Here is a 19586-nt window from a genome sequence, read left to right as displayed (position 1 = left end):
TTTCGGTAGCAGTATGAAAACTGGCATCCCAGGTCCCAGAGTCCCTACCACAAAAAGAAACCTCAGAATAGCTGCTTACTAGGTTCACTTAACTGGGAAACGAAAACCTGTTTGTGCAGAGCAGTGTTTCAGATCACCAAGGTTTGCAAAACCACCACACAGCCTCATAATCAAGTTAAGGTTAAGTGGGAGACATGTAAGAAACATCTTCCTGGAGGTGATAATTATTTATAATCCCTTAGGACTGTTTTGACAACAGCAGCTATTAGGCAGCTATTGTACAGATCAAGGGTCACTTTCTGCCACTTCGACACCTTGAACTACAGTCAGTGCTGCTGCATTTGGGGCATGAGAGGTTTCTGCAAGGCCAGCTTGATGCCTTATTATTTCTTGAAGGTTCTGCTTTGGAGGTTTTGGATAAATGTACTGAACCCTGATTACCATTTTCTTTCATTTGTAAAAACAAGGAATGTGAGAGTACAAACAGCCTGCCTGGTACTCACAAAGCAGTCTCAGCAATATTTTAATTCATAGTCACAAGGCTGTCCCCCCACAATTTTTAATGAGACAAGCTTATATAGCACAAAATTATACTTGGAAAGCATTTAATTCAGCTTGATTGGAGTATCATGAAGATCTTAAGCTTATATACTCAGACAGAGCTAGAAGCAAGAATTACCCAGTAGCATTATCTTTTAATGGCTGTTTCTATTTTTGTCCTGAATTCATTTGCTTAGAATAATAGCTAAAATCTCGTGCAGTATATGGAGAAAGAATCACTGATGGTTCAGTTAGCAGACAAAGGGATAAATAGGTTTAATTTCATGGAAGCTTTGTTAGATGAATTTTGTTTAATGCCAAATCAACATTTTGTTTGTTTTTAGCTAGAAATAATTAAGCAGGATTTATAGCTAACAAGTTACCAACTGGCTAAAATGAACCATTGGCAGAATAGATGAATTCACAACGAACAAAGAACCAAGGTCACTGTTAAGTCCCTTGATTATCTCAAGATATCTCAAGATAATCACTTGTTCATCTTCTGAGGTATTCTTTTGCTTTTCAGAGCTTAATATTTTAAGAGGAGACAGAAAATTAGGCTGAATATTCATGGCAGTAAGGGCAAGGAACTGAAACCTTCTCTTTTTCTACAGGATGCATTAAAAAGAGTGTTTTTGTGTTGCTTATGAAATATGTATACACTTGGGAACATTGCATTTTTATTGGGTTTTAGTATATTTACGCTTGTCTGTTTTCTTTTTCTTTTCTTTTCTTTCTTTTTTTTTTTTCTCTGCAGATAGTCTACACCTAATATATGAAGTTTGGGAAGACTTTTAAAAGACTTTGGGCTAAATACCAGATCTGGAAACTATGAGGTAAGATCAGTCTTCTAGTGCTTATGGGTGTATTTACATTACCTCATAAAAATAGGTGCTGATTTCAGGTGCTGTCTGTATGTGCAGCTATAATAAGATTTCAGTTTGGATTTTCATTGGTCAGTTATATTATTTGATGTTCAAGATGAGCTCCAAAGATTAATTTCTTTCCATCTCCCGCATCTCACACTGAGATCCATTTTTTATTGTTTTTCCAGCTCAATCTTCAGGTTATTTGATAATGCAGCTGCTGGTATTCGCTCCATGAAACCAATTGTCTTATGAAGTTAAGTGCCATGAGGCCCTGTGCTGGCTGTTTTTATAATGACAGTTTTCCTGGGAAAATAGCAGCACACTTAGACTCAGATTCATAAATGCATGCTATTCAGAGCTTTATACTACACAGTCATTTGCAAAGAAAAAAAAAAACAAAACAAAACCAGCCCAGGCAAAGCTCTCCACAAGCAGTAGGTAGAGCTCATTCATGTAATGATATCACTTTGAAATGGATGCTACTGAAAAATGAATGGTGTGTAAGTAGCTGCCATTTCCAAATGTCACAGAATTCTTTGCCCTTAGAGGGGGAGCGTGATGCCTAGATCAGGTTAGCTTTAAATTTAATATGGCTTGCTCTCCAGGCTTACAGCTGAGAGAGAGGGAATGGATATTGATTCTGTAAGTCCCTTTTTCTATTGATCTTGCAAAATTGTTAGTGATCTGGGTAAATTGTTTAATATACACTTGGAAAAGTTTCAGTCTGCATCTCTTAGTAGGTCCCGTTTTTCTTAATAGATTAATGAATAGCTACTAAACAAATTGCAATAGTGTGGACATTGAATTTCATCTAAAATGTATTGGCTTACCTTTCTGTGTCATGTCAAGAAATGAGCCAGATTTAAATGAGGAGTTACACTTTGTGGAAAGGTGTAGAAGGAGAGGGATCAAAAAGCATATATGGCATGCCAAACGTGGGGAAGGGGGTTGACATGGAGGGGACTGAGAATAAAAAGGTGGGATCAAAGGAGGAGATGGAAATCAAATCAACCCTCTAAATTACCCTTCTGAGGTAATCTTTACACAGGTCCCCAAGTCCATTGAAAATTAATTCCTTCTCTCATTAAAACATAAAATATAAGTCCCTTTATCATGTTGAACACCAAAACTATTTATAAATCAGCCAGAGCTGGGCAGAGCTGATTCTTCTCACCATTTTCTGCAGTGCATCACCACAATGTGTCCCATGGCTTTTTTGCCTACAAAGCGCAGTTGTTTTGATGGTGAGTGTAACACAGATATGCTCCACAAATAACATATTAAATAAAGACGTGCCATTTTCCCCTGCATTAGCATTCTCAACTAATAAGAAGTATCAGTACTTTATATTTTTAGATCGATATAAAGACACAGTACATACAGATACATCTATATAGAAGCAACTTTCCTGGCTTCTACATAACAGTGTACAGGTGCAAATTTTTAGAGTCCCCTTCCTTAATGATTTACCCCATTCCAAGAGGTTTCCTAAGGATATTAAAGGCAAACGGAGCAAAGTGTTCATCTTAGGTTATCAGTACCAGGAATCAATGTTATGTGATGTATGGTCTTGCACAGTGTACTGTTTCCTGGATAAAGGTTTTTATTAAGTAAAGGGCTTTTCTGAGCTCTGTTTCTCCTTGGGGAACTTTAGGAAAGAGGATTTAGAAACAGGTTTATAAATCTGTTTTGTGCTCACCCGAGGGACTGCAGATTGCTACCTTGGCTGCACTGGGCTTGCCTCAACAGACAGCACGAAGAGGTAGTCGTCAGCTCCTCTTCATTCCTTCACTTTGTTGAGTCATTTCTGCCTGTATTGAAGAAGAAATGAAAAATCCTAGTTGGCAGTTGGTGTTGAATTCTAAGTTGTTCTTGCCTTTTTGGGGAAAGAGCTTCTGCTTAGAGATATATCCAGCACTTCTACAGAAATTTCTCATAGTATTGTTTGAAGACACCCCTTTTGTTTGGAATAGACCAAATCCGTTGTTTGGACTGAAGAGGAACAGAATCTTTAGTCTATACTGAATGTGCTTTAGTGGGTTATTTTAGAGGTGAGTGAGTCTTCTGCTTTAAATAAAAGGGTCCGAACTGTAGGTTGGACTTTGACCCCTTCCTGCCCCTGTTTCACCTCAGTCAGGTCTGCTTTGGCCAACAGACCATGAGACTACCTGTGGAAAGGCTATTATCCTGAAACGTGGTGGGAATGAGATCTCTGACCCAACATGTGAAGTGACCTCCCAGGCCAGTGTCATTTGCATAACATAATGCTTATTTATGGCACGCTGCATTTCGTAGTCTTGCTCAGGATCAGAGTGCCAAATTGTAAATATGCAAAGCTTCTCAATCTTAATCAGTAGGGCAGACAAAGTTATAGGAAAGGAAACAGAGAGGTAAAATGTCTTTTTCTGTGCATGGACAGAGTAAAAACCCATTGTCCTGAATGCCAGCTCCATGTTCTTCCCCAAGACCTGCTCCGCTGGAATCAGCTCTCTTGAGATATCCTAGACATCATACATTTCAGGGCTTGACCATTTTTCTTCCCATTTCCTCTCTCCTTTCTTGGGCTGGGCAAGGCACATAGACTATAGATTGATTACTTCACCTTCTACAGTGGGAAATTGTGCAAGATTCCCAAGTGCTAACAGTTTCTGCAGCTCCCTAGGTACTTGTTCCTGCTGAACACCAATGTCACTGACCCTGGGGCTTTTCTTTAATTCTCTTTAATCTTATAGAGCAATGTGGGACAGCATTCAGCTTTTTGTTTTCTTTTAATTTTGCTAGCCTGAACTGTAATTCAAGCAGCATAACAAATTTGTATTTCATTGATGGCTTCTCTGGTCTGGGGACACATTAACTAAAAGCTGCCATGCATGTGAACAGGAAAACAAGTGTGTTTTCAGTGAATGGCAGGTTGCTTGCAGAGTTGATGTTGGAGGCAGGTAATCGAAAGGTAAACACTGAAGAGCAGTCATCCCACTGCTGGGATGAATGTGTAGGGAAGCTCAAGTAGTCTCAACCTAAACTAAGAATGTTTCAGACTAGACTGGAAAAATACAGTCGAATGCAGCATGAAGCATGTGAAATGGTACTGGTCAGCACATTCCCCAGGGCAGAACAAATTCTTTGCTCTTCCAATTTTGTGAGGATCTTTTCTTTTTTGGGGGGGATTTCTGGCCACCTGTAACCAAAACTCATCCCACCCCACCCCCCGGTAGACTCTGCACTTTAGTGGTAGGGCTAACTCTAAGTCAATGCTACTCTCAGAGAACTAAGAACATAGTGCAGGTGATTACAGGTGCCAGGCAGCTGCTGTGTCAGTGGAATATGCAAAAGCAAGGACAATTTCTAACATACTGCAAATCACCAAGTTAACCATTTGGCGCTTCAAAAACTGTTGCCTTCAGTCTCTTTATACTGCCTGACAAGAAGAGCAGCAAATCAGGAGTGCAAGCACGTTCACCTTCTCCACCATTAGTGGCTGATGAATAAGGTGTCATGTGAGGTTGTTTACTTGGAAAGCAAAATGGAAGAGAGCAACCCTAGGAAAGGAGACAGTCCTTCAGGAGGAAGACAGATGCTGAAGGAGCACAAAGCTGCAGTTAAGTCGTTGTAAAATATTATTTGAGTTAGATGTCTGCGATAGACAGATTTAGATTTACGTCATAGTATATACAAACATACCAGTTACTGGTAATTGGATAAGCACCTGTGAGCAAAAAAAAAAAATCAATGAACAATTGTTTTCTTGTTTATATTGATCTCTCCTCCATCACAATGCTGAGTGTATTTCTACCACAAGCAAACTTTCTGTAGCTGTTATTTTCTTGGACTGAGGCACAGTGAATCCCATAAACTATTTTGGCAGTAGGAAGAGATCAAGGAAATATTAAATATGCTGCAGGGAAAGGCTTGTTTATGCAGGAATTTTCTTCTCCTAAAGCTGGATTGAAACTTCTTTTATGTAAGAATTAGAGCTGACCCATCTCATCAAGCAGAGAATGAAACCTTGTGCTCTCTGTAGATTAAACCTACAGAGGGTTGTGTGGTGTGGATGATTTCCCATATTATACTATTCTTAAAGTCCACTCCAGTAAATTCAGTGGGGTCTAACTAAAAGTACAGCCCTACGAAAATAAACTTTTTTTTTTCCTTTCCAGAAACATTTTGTTTTCCTTGGACACAACAGTAATCTTCATTTTCTAGTTTGATTATGTTATATTTAATGTTAAAACGTTTTTTGGGTTCTCCCTAAGCTGGTTGTATATCCCTGCTTTAACAATAGACGTTTATACAAAACCTAAAATCATTTTCTGACTGGTTGGTTGGATCACTGGAATTATTTTAGACTTATTGTGTACACAGAAAAGTAAGTCTCACATTTGCTGCATGCTGTTTTTAAGGCATGAGCAGTGAGCGTATCTGAAAGCATGTACTATTGCCAGGATAATTTCAGAGAGCTGTGACTGACAGTTGGAAGTTGCTGAGCTGATTACCTGGAGCATTAATGTATTGCCATCCCCTAGCCCAGCCTTGGCACTAAACCAGAATGGTATTACTATTTCGTAAGATAAATCTCTGATAGCAAAACATTTTGAATACAGATTGAGTAGCAGAGAAATGAGAGACAAGGGCTGGTCGGATCCTCATATCATAAATTGGCCATCATAAATTGGCCCCATTGGGCCATGGAGGTGTCCTGCATTTTGACAGCGCTGTTCTGAGAGCTTCCTTCAAACAGGTGTAGGTGAGGAGAGCAGTTTTCTCAAAATGTAGGCTGCAGAGAAAAAAATGCAGGAAGGTCTCCCTACTTATAATTGGGCAAGAGCCCTGGGAAGTGAGTCTGGCTGCTGCTGCTCGCAGGTGCGAAGCTGCGGGTTGGGGCGGCAAGTAGCTGTGGCTGCAGCCCGCTCCTCCAGCTGCCAGCCAGGCATCCCACTGCGGCTCTGGGTCTCTGTCCCTGCCCTCCTTTTCTCTTGCTCCTCAAATCCTGTGATAGAAGAAGCCTTAGACATTTTTAGCTGGTGATGAGAAGAAATCTTGAACCAGAGCTGGCTGCTGACATAAGCACAGGCGCAGCTTTGGGGGGCTGTTAATACACTCTACGGAGATGCAACAGCAGTTGAGACGGTGTGTCTGTAAAGCCCTGGTGATCACCAAGCAGCATGGACAGCTCTCTCGCTTTTCCAGCTTCATGGCTTTCTTTTTACAGCAGATACATTTCTGGTCATCTTTAATCACTAACACAAACTCAAAAGGCAGTACAAATGGTAGGGAGATGCTTCAATGCATTAAAAAGCAATTGTAAAATGTTGATTAGTTGTAGACACAGTAGAGAAGATGTCCATTTTTTCTTTACCATTCCAGAGATTACTTGCACCTCATAGGGACCAGCATTGTGCTTTTTTAAGCTCATCCAGGCAGAGAGTGAAAAAAAGCTGTGCAGTGCTTGTTGCCTGAACCTAACCCTAACAGAAACAGCTCTGTTTTATCAGGGCAGCATAGCCAACAAAGGGCCATGCAGAACTAAATCCTATCAAGAAAGATATAGTTCTTGTAAATATAGATCCATTTCATACAGAGGCAGGAACCTCTGGTGCTTTCTAACATTTAGAATAAAATAATTTGAATTCCAGAGTGCAGGCTGAATGGGAAAGCAATTTTCAAGCAGACTTCAGTGGTGAAAGAGGCACCCATTTTACTGCTTTTAATTTAGAGGTTTGGGCACTGTAAGAGAAGCAGAAAATGTAATATTTTCTCCCTGCAACTTTTGTCCTTCGTAATTGAAATACACCTGGCTGTAGCATTTGTTTCCATAACTGCCAGAGAGGCAAAGCTGGAGTTTTCAGAATGGTTTAGAGGAACAAGGCCTGTTGGAAGTCACTTGGGATTGCACTGAGAGTAAGGTAGGTGCCCAGCTCTTACTGAGAACCAAAAGGACTGAGGCACTTACCTCTATTCATGCTAAAGAAATTCTTAATGATATATTCAACCTTCAAGTCTCATTCACGCAGAGCTGGGTGGGTTTTTTCTTTATGCAGAGCGTTTTTAAACTTACATCTGCAAATGGAAGACTGCTGGGTTGGGAGAGGGGAAGCATATTACTTGAGTCTGCCTCCAGTAAGCGACTCAGGTAATTAAAAGTTAGCCTGTCAGCCTTCTGATTTGCTCAGGTGCCCTGAAGAGGGCACAGGGAGTTTGGTGTTTGAGAAGGAACTTGAATTCTAATGCAAACCATATAATAAGATTTAAAAAGAGGTGACATGAGATGTGAATCTGTTGCAGATTAAAAATAAAAGATAAAGCTCTCTAATGGCACCCTTTTCTGGTCGCTATTTTTATTCTGTCTTGCTGAATGCCCATTCCTGCTGCCTCACTTAGTTGTGTGCATTTTGCTTTTCCTGACAAACCTGCCGATTTAGGGTGAAAACAGTTTGCAGCTGATTAAGGATGGTGTGCCTGGCAATTTCTTGCTAATCTCTCTTATTGTGCCCTTCATAAAAATGACAGGCATGGTATAAATCCTAGTTTAAATCAATACCTGCAAGTGCTAATCTCTGAAGAGGAAAATGTCAGATACCTCCTGCTGTGTGCAAGGACTCAAATTTTATGGCATCAGACATTAAAGGCTACCTAAATTGTTCACCTTTTTCCCCTTGCCCAATGCTTTGTGCTTTCTTTTCTGCTATTTGTTATGTCGTTAATGATCCCCATAAACAGTGCCTTATTGGTAGGGTTAACAGCCTGGGTCAGCCTTCTTATTTATCCGTGGGACCTCTTCGGAGAAATGTTTCTGAAAGCTCTCGGCGTTAGTTGCTCATTTAAGTGGAACATAGCACTTGGGGTGGATCTTGGAGCCAAAATCGTTGGTAAATTTAGTCTCTATTTCAGAACCCTAGAACTTGAATGCTGCTGGTCAGCATCCTACCCGTCGGCTTTGGATGCTTTTGTTGCTGATTAACATTAGGACGCATAGTGGTTTTATAAGCCTGCTCTGCGCTCAAAAGTGTCAGGGGGAAAAAGCAAGTAAGTAAACGGTAAGATTGAAAGATCACTTCGCAGTGGGAACACAGTGTGATTCAAGGTAAAAATGATTTACCTGCCCACTTTGCATCTGTTCCATCTCTGCAGATGTATGTGCTCTGTTTTTCAAATTGAGATGATCGGTCAGACCACATTAGCTCATAAAATTATTTCAGAAAGTAGATAGGCAATTTCTGCCTTCACTGACATCCTTGGTCGCCTTGAAAGACAAACTGCTCATGTACCCTACTGCATTTGGGACCCTGATTCTAGGAAGTACTTGAAATCATAGCTTTTTTGGGGGTGGGGAGGTATTAACAAGCCGATAAGGACTGAAACTCTCTGTGTAACTATTTTTATGGCTCTTAGCAATTTTTTTTTTTTCTTTTTTTTTTTATGTGCATGCCTGAATTTTACTTTTCATTGCATTAGTTCTGTCGCTAAAATACTACACCAATCTAGAAAAATCTTTAGTTTCATCTCATTACACCCCTAGATAAAAAATGTCATTGATGCTATATCAGCCCAAGGGAGAGCCAAGGAATACTGTGCCACTAGTGTCTTCAGATATGTCTAAGTGCTCTGTTTTTTTTAAGTTCAGACAGCTGCTTCTGGCACACACAAGCTCTTCAAATACAAGCAGCAGAGAGCATGTCCGGCAGAAGTAGTTAGAGTTGGGGGATTCCTGTAATCTTGAGAAACAAATTAACAAAGTATTAGCAGATCAGAGTCCACAGCCCCGCTGGATGAACGGTTTCCTAGGAACAGACCTCTGAGTTTTTGTTGTGTCCCCTCAGCCATGGAACAGCACGAGAGAGGGCGGCCTGCCAGAAGAGGGGCACGGTGTTTCCAGATGGTTGCTCACAGGTACCCCAGGAAGGACAGGGTCTGTAGCAATGATTCTTAGGGGATTTGTTGCGAGACAGGGAGGGCTTCTGCTAAAGGAGAAACTCTGTTCTGTTTCTCAACAGAAGCTGCTTTCAGCTGCTATCTTTGAGGAAGTGCCCTTGGATTGTGCATACTCACACTAATTTCCTACTGTAAAAGTCCTGTCACAGAAAGAATATATCTAACAACCATCATTTTTTCACAGCTCTGCAGCTGGGAGGACTGCCACTTTTCTGCCATTTCACAAAAAAAGAAGCTATAGTTTCTGTTTTATGGCAACTTTTGGGAGCCAGGAGCAAATAGGTGTTGGAGAAATAACATGGGCTTACGAGAAGTAAATTTGCACCCTTTTGCCCAAGACAGCAAGTGCCAAATTCTGTTCACATAAACAGCCCTACTAGGGAACACCAGGCTTGTGTGAAAGCATATTTTGGACCACAGGCTGTTTTATAGATGTTTGCTACCAAATGAAAACAGTGCAGAAGTGCAATCCATTCTGCCTCTACTGCAGCAGTGAAATTTCTGCTGACCTCAGCAGGAGTTGTGTTGTGTGGTGAGGCTGATGCAGCATCTTCTCTCTTCCTGCAATGAGGCAATTTAGTTCATTTTAATGAGTGGAAGCATCTCCCACCTTAACATTTACATATCGCAACGAAGATTAGATGTAATTCAAGTCACCTCTCAGGAATTTGTGTGCTGGATCTAGTAGGCAGACCCAACCTCATTGTGGCTTCCGGGAACTGTGTGATAAATCAGTGACTGCTCACCAGTTGGATTTGTACGTAGAGGCTTTAAGGTGCCTGTAGTGGTGCTGCATTGCAGCCTTTCCAGATGTGCAGGGACTGCGCTAGGTGATTAATGGCTGCAGTACGGTTTGTTATATTTGGAGCTGGCTTTAGGTGCTTTGCAAAATACTATGCCATATATTAAAATCAGTACATGTGGAGATGAATATTTAGACTGCTGGTCAGCTGCATGAGAAAAGCAAGTTATTGCAGGGAAGTGACCTGGAAGGAGACAGACGAGAAGCAGAGGGTTTCCTTTGGCCATGACAAAGAGAAGAACATCTCATTCACATGTCCTTTCAGCTTCGTTTTTTCTCACAGCATTTGCTCACACTGTTCTGGTAAGGCTTTGCATGGGTTTTGGCCCCATCTCTCCTGTCTCTTCCCTCTTTCATGCCATTTTTCTTTTACATAGTGCTTTTGATTTATCCATCTTTCACTTCTCCACCCACCCTCCTCCATCCCACTCTATACTTCCACTGCCTTCTCTCCTTGCTTTTCCTTTCTCTCTAACACTCTTTCTCTATAGTCCCCTTGCCTCACCCCTCTTCCTTCATTACTCCCACCTCTACGTTTTCCTGGACAACATGCAAGGGCCAGCTGGTAGGGTGTAATTGCCCTGACCGTATCCAAATGGTAACATGGCTGCAAGCCTCTGGAAACCTTAAAACCACTGCATTCTCCAGGTTCCTTTTGGCTCTGAGGAACAAGAGGACCAGCACATCGTTCTTGCTGCACTAATGGATCCAGGCAGAGTTGTTGTACAGGGCAGCTCAGAATGGGAGCTGCAGTTCAGTTTTTTCTTCCAAGAGGCTCTGGGATTGCCATTCCTTCCCAAGGAGGTCCTCGAGGTGCAGTAAGGACCTGAGCAGTCGTATTCAGATCACTTACTCAGGAGCACTTAGGTCTCCTGTACTGTTTCGTATAGCAGGTCAGGTAAAGACATACCAGGTATTTGGGGATTTTTGCCAATAGTGACCCTAAATCTAATGTAGGTAGAACTGGCAAACTTCATTGGGAATGATACTGGTGTTATCCTGCTGGAGGGGTATGTGCTATAGAACATGCTTTACGAGCCAAGAGGTAACACATTCTGTTGGGAACCGTCTGCCCTTGGAGAGTTTCTGTAGTCCAAAAAAATTGGCTGCCATTTTTGGCATCTGCTCAACCCACAGAACTTAGTTATGATCTATCATGGGTTTGTAATTTATCCATTAGCCTCCAAGCACTGCTGACAGCCTTTTCAGAAATCTGCCAACCTTTGATAAAATGCCTACTCTTAGCTCTTTGCCTTTGTTCTCCGTGTAGTCACAGCAGTTGTTTTAATTGTAATGGGGAAGTTTAACAAACTTCTTACAAACCAGCCAGGGGAACAAAGCTTCAGTGCAGATTGCTTTTAAGTGTGTTTCTTGAAAAATTGCCTTACATGACCCTGCCTTTCTATTTTGTTTTATTTTAAGAGAAACATTAGGACAAAGAACTGGGAGTCCCCTACCAGGTTAGCAATACCAAGCCCTTCTTGCTGAATGCACCACATCATAGCCTTTTTCATAAACTTAGCAGGCTGCACCTTAAAACCTATTTTCCATCTATAAACCTCACTCCTTTAATGCTTTCCATTTAATGCTTAATCTTTTAATTTTTGGTCTAATCATTCTTCACAATGGGTTAATACCCATTTGCTCTTATAACAATACTGCACCTGGTCTTGTGTCCTTTCCTTCTCAGTGTTTTCCCCAGGATGTATTTTCTGTGATTCTGTAATCCCGTGATTTTTTGGAGCAGCCCAGTCTCTTCTTTTCTGTTGCTTAGTTTGGTTGAAAAATAACAGCCAGACTTTGCAACCTTCGGGTTGACTCTTTGTTCCCACAAGTGTCTTCATTGCTGGTGGTAAGGTTGTTTGTTTGTTTGTTTATTTTTTGATACTTGCAGTAATTTCAGTCTTTCTTGAATCTGTCTGACCAGAATTGTTCACTTTATTCCAAATATTCCCAGTGCAGCTTATCAAATGCCTGACTAAAGGGAGACTCTGTTTTTGTCTGAAATACTAGGTAACTAATAATTACCAATAACTGTCAGTAGAAAGACAGCTGATAAATACTTCAGAATTTCAAACACTGCTTCACTTTAACCCTGCAGAAAATACTGATTTTAAAATACAATTTGCTTTGGATATGCGTGAGTAGTTCCCACAATGTTCTAATTATGTTTTCTTTCCAGAAGGCATTCGAGCTCCTAGCTTTTGCCTGACTTTACCTTGTACATTCAATAGGAGAAATTCAGATCTGACATCTTAGCCAAATCCTCTGAGGTCAAGAAATCTGCAATTAGCCCATGGGCCTGTAGCTACAACGCCATCCTTCTCTCCTGCTGCTGTGGTATCACAGCTCACTTTTGCTTAGGTTTCCCGGTGACCTTTCATTTCAGTGCTCAGTCCTGGTGAGACTCTCCTGAGGGATACTGCAGAAATAAATGGAATCACTTCCTGAGCAGGGAAATGCCAGACCTTACACAGGCAGCTGGGAGGGAGGATAAATGGCTAAGAATGCTCTGTTCTTGAGAAAGAAAATCTTGTTTCTCTGCCAAAACATTATGGGCCCTGTAGAGTCCAGTCAGTTGCTTCTGGAGGGAGCAAATGTGGGATTTTGCATTTCGTCATAATTTTTCATGCAAATGTTCCAGTACTGGACTGCCTGATTAAATTAGATACTCCAAATTAATACAAATGTCCCCATTTTGTAGGTGAGAGTCTAACACTTTCCAGTTATCGCACAGGAAGTCAGTGGCAGACCTGGGAGAGACTTCAGTCCCTTAATTCATCTGTTTGAACCCCAGAGCTCACCTCCCTTTGCTGAGGGCATTCTATCATCATGTTTTTCTTTTTAAACCCCGTTGTCAGCATAATCATCTATCATGAATATATGGGTAGTTTTATTAAGATGCCTAATATATTAATATCAATCTCTGTTCATGTTTAAGATTATTAACAGACTACTTAATTATTCCTCAATAGTATATCATGTACACGCAGCCCACGTCTATCCAGCAGTGTCAGGCTGTGATAGTCACCTGTTGGCCACAGTGACTGAATGTGTGATTTTCAATGTATGTACTAATGAGTGATACTATCTATCCACACGGGGCTATTTCAGGAAGAAATGGTGCCTGCAAGGTAGCAGGAGTGGAAATGAGAGTCTCATCAATGCCCAGCATTCGCTGGATTGGATGAAAACGAAAATAATAATAACAATAATAAAAACCAATAAAATTCCTGGACCCTTCCTGAAGGAGGTGACTCTACTTTCAGGTTGTACATGCCAGGGAATATGTTTCAGAAGAGAAGGGAGAGCAGGAGGACTGTTTTATTAGGACATCAGTGGTGTCTCCTGGGCAAGCAGTGCACCAGTGCAGAGCCACGCACCTTGGGCTGAGAGCACAGCACGCAGCTCTTCCTGCTCCCACTGGGTGTGCTTCAGAAACTGATTTACACACATTTTCTTAAGAGCCAGTATCAGAGAGGTTCACTGATTTTATCTAAACTCTTTCTAAACTGATTCAGTTAAATTGCTAAAAAAAAAAATATTTTTTTTCCCCGACTTGAATTCAAGGCCATTGTAGGCTAAAGACAATACTCGCCATTAGTGCTAAGCTTCTTTCATCCCTAGAACTCAAGTGCTTTGCGAGGATGAGTAAGTGTTATCAATCTGATTGAACAGCTACACGTACCCAATTACAAGGACTTGAAGCAATTGTTGGAGAGCCCAGTGGCTGAAACACAGGCTGCACGGGCTCAGAGATCGGGGAAAAGTGCCTTGATAGTACCTGCGAGACTCTCACTGGCCAGAGCTGGAAGGTGCTTGTGTGTGTTCATCTACCAGGGTGAGAGGGCACAGAAGGAGATGTGTAAAGGAAGAAAAAAAAGCTCTTATAAAACAATTCATGAACTTCTGGAAAAACACTCTGTGTAGTATAGAAAATGAAAATAATAGTTCTTTAGACTGACTTGGTTTCCTCTGCTAAAAAGCACTCTGTCATTGCTCTGAAATGGTTTAAAAGGCACTGCAATGGTCGTGTGTTTCTCCTAAAGCTGAACTGTGTGACTGCTGCTAATCACTGCAATCCTGGCACAAGAATGGTTGACGCACGCACTGCTGTTCATGGAGCTGCTCTGACCACTTGGCACTGCTCTGAGCTCAGGAAAACGGGAAGGGTCATTGTGCGGACAATGAAGCTGATGTGTTGAAACAGAGGCAAATACAAATCAGCTCATCAAATTGGTGGACAGAACCATCAGGGAACGGAATGTGTTTTATTGAAGGGTTTGTCTTGGACAAGAAGGAAAATCTAGCAATAGTACAGAAGCTGTAGCTGTTAACACAGTAAATTTGCGGGGATTTCTTGTGTGAGGCAGAATGTCCCCGCTTGGTATCCCTTAATAATGTAAACATGGAAGGATCATAATTTCTCAGTGGGAGCCTGTGGTCCTCAGCTAAGAGTGAGGAGTTCTGGCCCCTAGTCCCTTTTCCAAGACCTTGTTATATTTCTTGTCCAGTGATATGTAAAAATCAAGTGTATAAACAGTCCTTTTGCCATGTCTATGCTTTAGGTAATTACAGACGCTAGGGGGGTTTAAGGATGGCATTTCTGGACGTGGCTAAATTTTGCATCTTTGAAGCTTTAAATCCTCTTCTGGATATGGTAGCAATGCTTGTTGGGTCATAAGCCCCAGATTCAATACACAGGATTTAGTTACTGAAGCCAGAATGAGATTTCAGTGGTTTCCAAAATTGAATTGGACACAGGCTTTGCTAAGGTTGTTTCAAAATGGAGCCCTGAGTTCTTGTATCACTTCTATGCTGTTGAAAACTTTATTCAAGTGTAAAGATAACAAAAATGTTCATGCTTTTTACTCCTGTATTTCATGCTACCAGACTTTCCATTAACAGCTTTCACAGACCATTCAACAGTTAAAGCTAAAAAAATCGAAAGTAACTTTTTAGCCTTTTTCATTTTTTCCAAATTCCATGGGCCAATGAGTCAACAGAGCAGTGCAGTGAATTGGGGAAAAGCACTGGCTTTATAACTGTTGGATGGCACTTGAACATGGGCTGAAAACAACTTGTGTTGTCCTCAGTGGCAAGATTTGTTAGAGCGAATTGTGGAAGAAGGATGCCATCAGAAGGGGTTGAGAGCATTTTATAAACACTTCTGAATAGGCTAAGGTTTTGGGTCAGAATAACTGAACATCTGGTTATGGACTGTTTATTTCTATAGTAAATGAAAGAGTTGAATTCAAAGTCAGAATAAAATCTCTTACCAGATAGATTCACTGAAGCGTTGTACGCATTTCCAGCAGCATGGCTGGCAGCACCTCTGTGCAACCGGCATGCTTCAGCTGCTGTTAAATATTACCCATACAGTAAAGAGCTCAGAAGACGGGCACTGAAAGATTTAGAGCAATGCCACCTAGTGATAAAATACAGTCTCCTGAAATAACTCAATTTTAATTTCACAGGCTTTAAGATGCTTATTCCTTTATAGTACTCTTCAGCTATCCCACTTGTTAGCATAAACACGGACATCCAAAAGGCTTTGAGGCATGGTTAGAGCTTCTGCTCAGCACCAGCTGAGATCTGTTGGTATGGCTTGTACACCATCGAGAGCAGCGGGCAGAGCTGCCCAAGAGGAGCCCTCTCGGCCTTGCTTCTTTTCTCCTACCTTACACCACTTGGTGGCTGAATGCTGATGCCACTCCTTAGCAGGAGAAACTATGTCTGAATCTCAACATTTTTAGCCTTCGATGCCTGATACCAAATCATTTTTTTCCTCAACAGCTGCTTGAATGAGGTGACCATCTGTTCCTTATTAAAAAAATAAAAATCTTTTATTCAGTGCTTAATGTTCTACAGTCTATATCAATAGAGTATAGGATGTACTTCTTCCCACATTTCAGCAATAATCACACAGAGGAGCCTATGCAGAGATACAATGGCATGATTTGATAAGATGCATCATTGTTACATTGCAAATAGAACACTGCAGGCTTTTCTTTCCTTTTCTCAGTGTTCATTTTTTCTGTTTTTCATATTTCTTTTCATTATTATATTTTCTGGTAACAGAACAGTTATTCAGTATCTAAGCTGTGCTACTGTGACCCTTTAATAGCAAAAATTATGTGGACTGTTCTACATTGTGCACTGCCATAAGAAGATTGAATTGATATGTTTCCCACTGAGATTATTTTTGTCTTGCGATACCCTTCATGATGTTGGTGATCCTGTTGCTTAATTTTGTCATGTGAGGTATCGCCACGGGGATGGTTTTTGAGAGTAGCCTGGGCAGGACTTGGCTAAAAGAACCTGCCAAAATGCTGTTTGGACGAAACAGCAATAAGCATGCAGGGAACACGATGCTTTTCTTTCTTGCTGTGGTTTAAATGGTGGTCTGTGACTCCAACAACACCAGTTTCCTGTCATGAATCTAGGTGAGGCAGCTGTACAAATACTAATCTGTGGTAAGGACCAGAGCTTTTGTTTCCTCCTTTCCCATCCCAAGCCCTTTGTCTGGGATTTGAAATTGTTGAATTCAAATGAAGTGTCAGCCTCTCCTCTTTCCTTGGCATTGTTGCACTCTCTAAACTGAAATTCAAACAGAAATTTGCTGAATCCCAAGTCCTCCCTTTGGATGCTGAACTATTTTCAACTCCGTTCCCATTGAACACTGATGACACTTCAGGGTCACAAAGAATTACCAAATTATTGAGAAGTCTCTGAAGGCCTCCCCCTGGCAGGACTGTAGCTCTGGTGGCAAACAGGTTCTCGCTCCTTACAATCTGATGATGTAGCAAAATTAAAATAAAATCAGACTCAAACCAAAACCAAGATAAACTTAATCTTTGCCATTCCAAGATGTTTATGGAGACTTCTTGAAGACTGTAGACTACAAGTTAAGACTGATTGTCTATACTTGCCTCTGCTTTTCAGTGGGCTGCAAGGCTTTAATTCGAAAAGAAAAAGAAAGAGAAATTTTGTAAGTTCTGAAGGACATTTATACAATGAATTTTTCGTAATTATTTTCCTGTCAACAAAGAGAGCAAAGTCAATTGTGAAAGAGTTTGATTTACCCTTTTGAATCTTGGAGTCTCGAAGATAAAGTTGGACACTATATTTACCTGAGTATGTGGTGCCAGATCTGTAATTTATGGAAGCAACCTTAACTCTGCCCACAGAGAGCTCTCAACTCAGATGGGAGCATCTTGTTTTATTTTCAGTCTTGCCTTCTTGAATTATTCTGTGATCACAACTCTTTTATAGAACTTGAGTTAAAAAATGTAAGAATATTTTTTAAAAAAATCACAGCTTTCCTAACTAGTTTTTGTTCTTGCTTGGAAACAAACCCTGACATTTTAGTAGGTGGAAATGTTAAAAAAGTTTCTGAAAGTATATCTTTGTTTCACATTGATGATTGCTCACTACTGAGATGACAATTATTAAGCGTGCTATGGGAGCATAACATGTTTCAACGAATTAAATCTAAAATGAAACGGACAACAATAAAGCCAAAATTCTTCAACATTAATTAAGAATCAAGCATCTGGTTTTTACCCAACAAAATTGTCATGACAACTGTCAATGCTGAATATTGGTTTTGACTGCAATAAACTGCAGTGTTGTCCTGTGTTTCAGCCATAAAATAGCCAAACATTTACAAGTTAGTACTTCAGCAAAGCTGAAGAGCTGGTTATTAGGTGTGCCACAGCTGCATGTTGTCACCCATTCCTCTTTATCAGAGAGATGAACAACTGCTAAGGCTTAGAAAGTGGAACGAACTGCAAGTACTGCTCTCTGTAATTCACATGGGGCACAGCTGGGAGCTGCCCAGCACTCCCTTCCTGAGGCAAACAGATCTGTTAGTAAGTCATTAACATTTTATCACCCAGGTAGGTGGATTTCTTGGAGACCATTTTTCTGGATCTTTCAATGTTCTCTTTGAGTTCCACTTTCGATCTTTCCTCCGACGCATGATCTCTGTCCCTAACTGCACACATCCAGCCATTTTCCTTTCTCCCAGTCGTTCCCATGGTTCAGAGATGTTGTTTACTTTCTTCTGCCCTTTCCCCTCGAGTCTGCTTTTTTTGTTGTTGTTGCTGCTGGTTTTGTTGTTGTTGTTGTACACTAGCATTTCCAGGTCTCACTTTGGAGCTTTCTTTCACCCATTATCTCCTAAAATGTCACCGAGACCATCTGCTTCAAACTGACTCTGCTGCTGAGCAATTGTAGCTCTCTAATGTCGTTTGCACAGACCTCCTTTCCAGACAGACTCTGTCTACAGCAGAGAACTCGGTAGCACAAAACCCAAGCAAGCCTGGTAAGCCTGACCAGCATATCCTTTTAATATAAATGGGCCACATATTTTCATTACTTTTAGTACCTCTCTGCCATGGCTGCCTAAGCTGAACATTTGTCTATGTGGGTATTAAGCAGAGGCTAAGAGTCAGATTCAGGAAACGACTTCAGCACATGGGTAATCGTATTCCCATTTAGCAAACAGACATACATGCTGTATTCCCAGGGAAATCCATCAAGCTTTCAGCATGTGCCTAAACTTGAACATATTCAAATGCTCAATTAGACATTATTTTTTTTTTCAAGGGCTTTATTTTTCTGTTTTGTGACCATGTATTTTATACATAAGCTATTTCTCTCTGTTTCAGATTGCAAACTTGTAAGCCCAGGAGGCTGCTTTCACTGCTCATCTCAATGGCTTTCACCTTCTGCCTGTCAGACACCGTGTTGCTTACCAGCCCTTCTGTTGTTCCTTACATCTAGAGGTAATAAATGGAAGAAACCCAAAACTGACTGGGGAGGAAATTGCACCTCTCTGCTCAGCCCACCTGCCCTGCAGTCAATTAATGCCCCAAACCAGTTCCGATACTCTTCTTTACTATTTGCATTATCATGTCACTAAATTAGTGCACATAGTTCCAGTTCGCTCAGATGCTAGGCAGTATGACAGTGGTATAGATAAACGTGTGCTGAGAGGATTATGCCTGCAACTTAAAGTCTAAGTCATTAGAAAAGTGTGGTCTAGGCTTCCAGTCTTCAGGTATCCTTTAAGTGTGCAAGGTCCGTACAGCCCCACAAAGTGATGGAATGAGTCATTTCAGCCTGGTTCTTCATTCCTGTGTCTGGTGGCTGCCGACTTGCCTAGGTTCACATACCTTAAATATGAAGTGGTGCCTGCTGTAGCCCTCTCTCTCCACTAACCACATTTAACATAACATACAGCAATCAGAAGCCATTAGACTGTAAATAATGCGGTCGTCGTTAATGTATTTATAACAGTAATATTCCTGCAGTAAACAGCAATGAAAATGTTGAGATAGGTATTTTTATGCAGGGCAAGTGATCTCGAAATTATCAAAGACAACTATCCCAACCTCTTTAACCGAGAACCTCCTCACAAAAACACCAGTTTTGCTTGG

General features: G+C 41.0%; 1 protein-coding gene across 1 annotated transcript in view; it reads left to right on the top strand.

Annotated features, from left to right (window-relative positions):
- The window catches only part of OTOR (otoraplin), a 132406-nt gene that overhangs the window by 89393 nt on the left and 23427 nt on the right, over positions 1 to 19586 (top strand). The window contains exons 7-8 of the mRNA XM_066993411.1: positions 1298 to 1376; positions 18816 to 18932. The gene's annotated coding sequence lies outside the window, so the exon portion shown is untranslated. The remainder of the gene's footprint in view (positions 1 to 1297; positions 1377 to 18815; positions 18933 to 19586) is intronic.

This window comes from Anser cygnoides, chromosome 3, assembly GCF_040182565.1.
Source record: "Anser cygnoides isolate HZ-2024a breed goose chromosome 3, Taihu_goose_T2T_genome, whole genome shotgun sequence".
Classification (NCBI taxonomy): Eukaryota; Metazoa; Chordata; class Aves; order Anseriformes; family Anatidae; genus Anser; species Anser cygnoides.
This window is presented reverse-complemented; position numbering and strand designations above follow the sequence as displayed.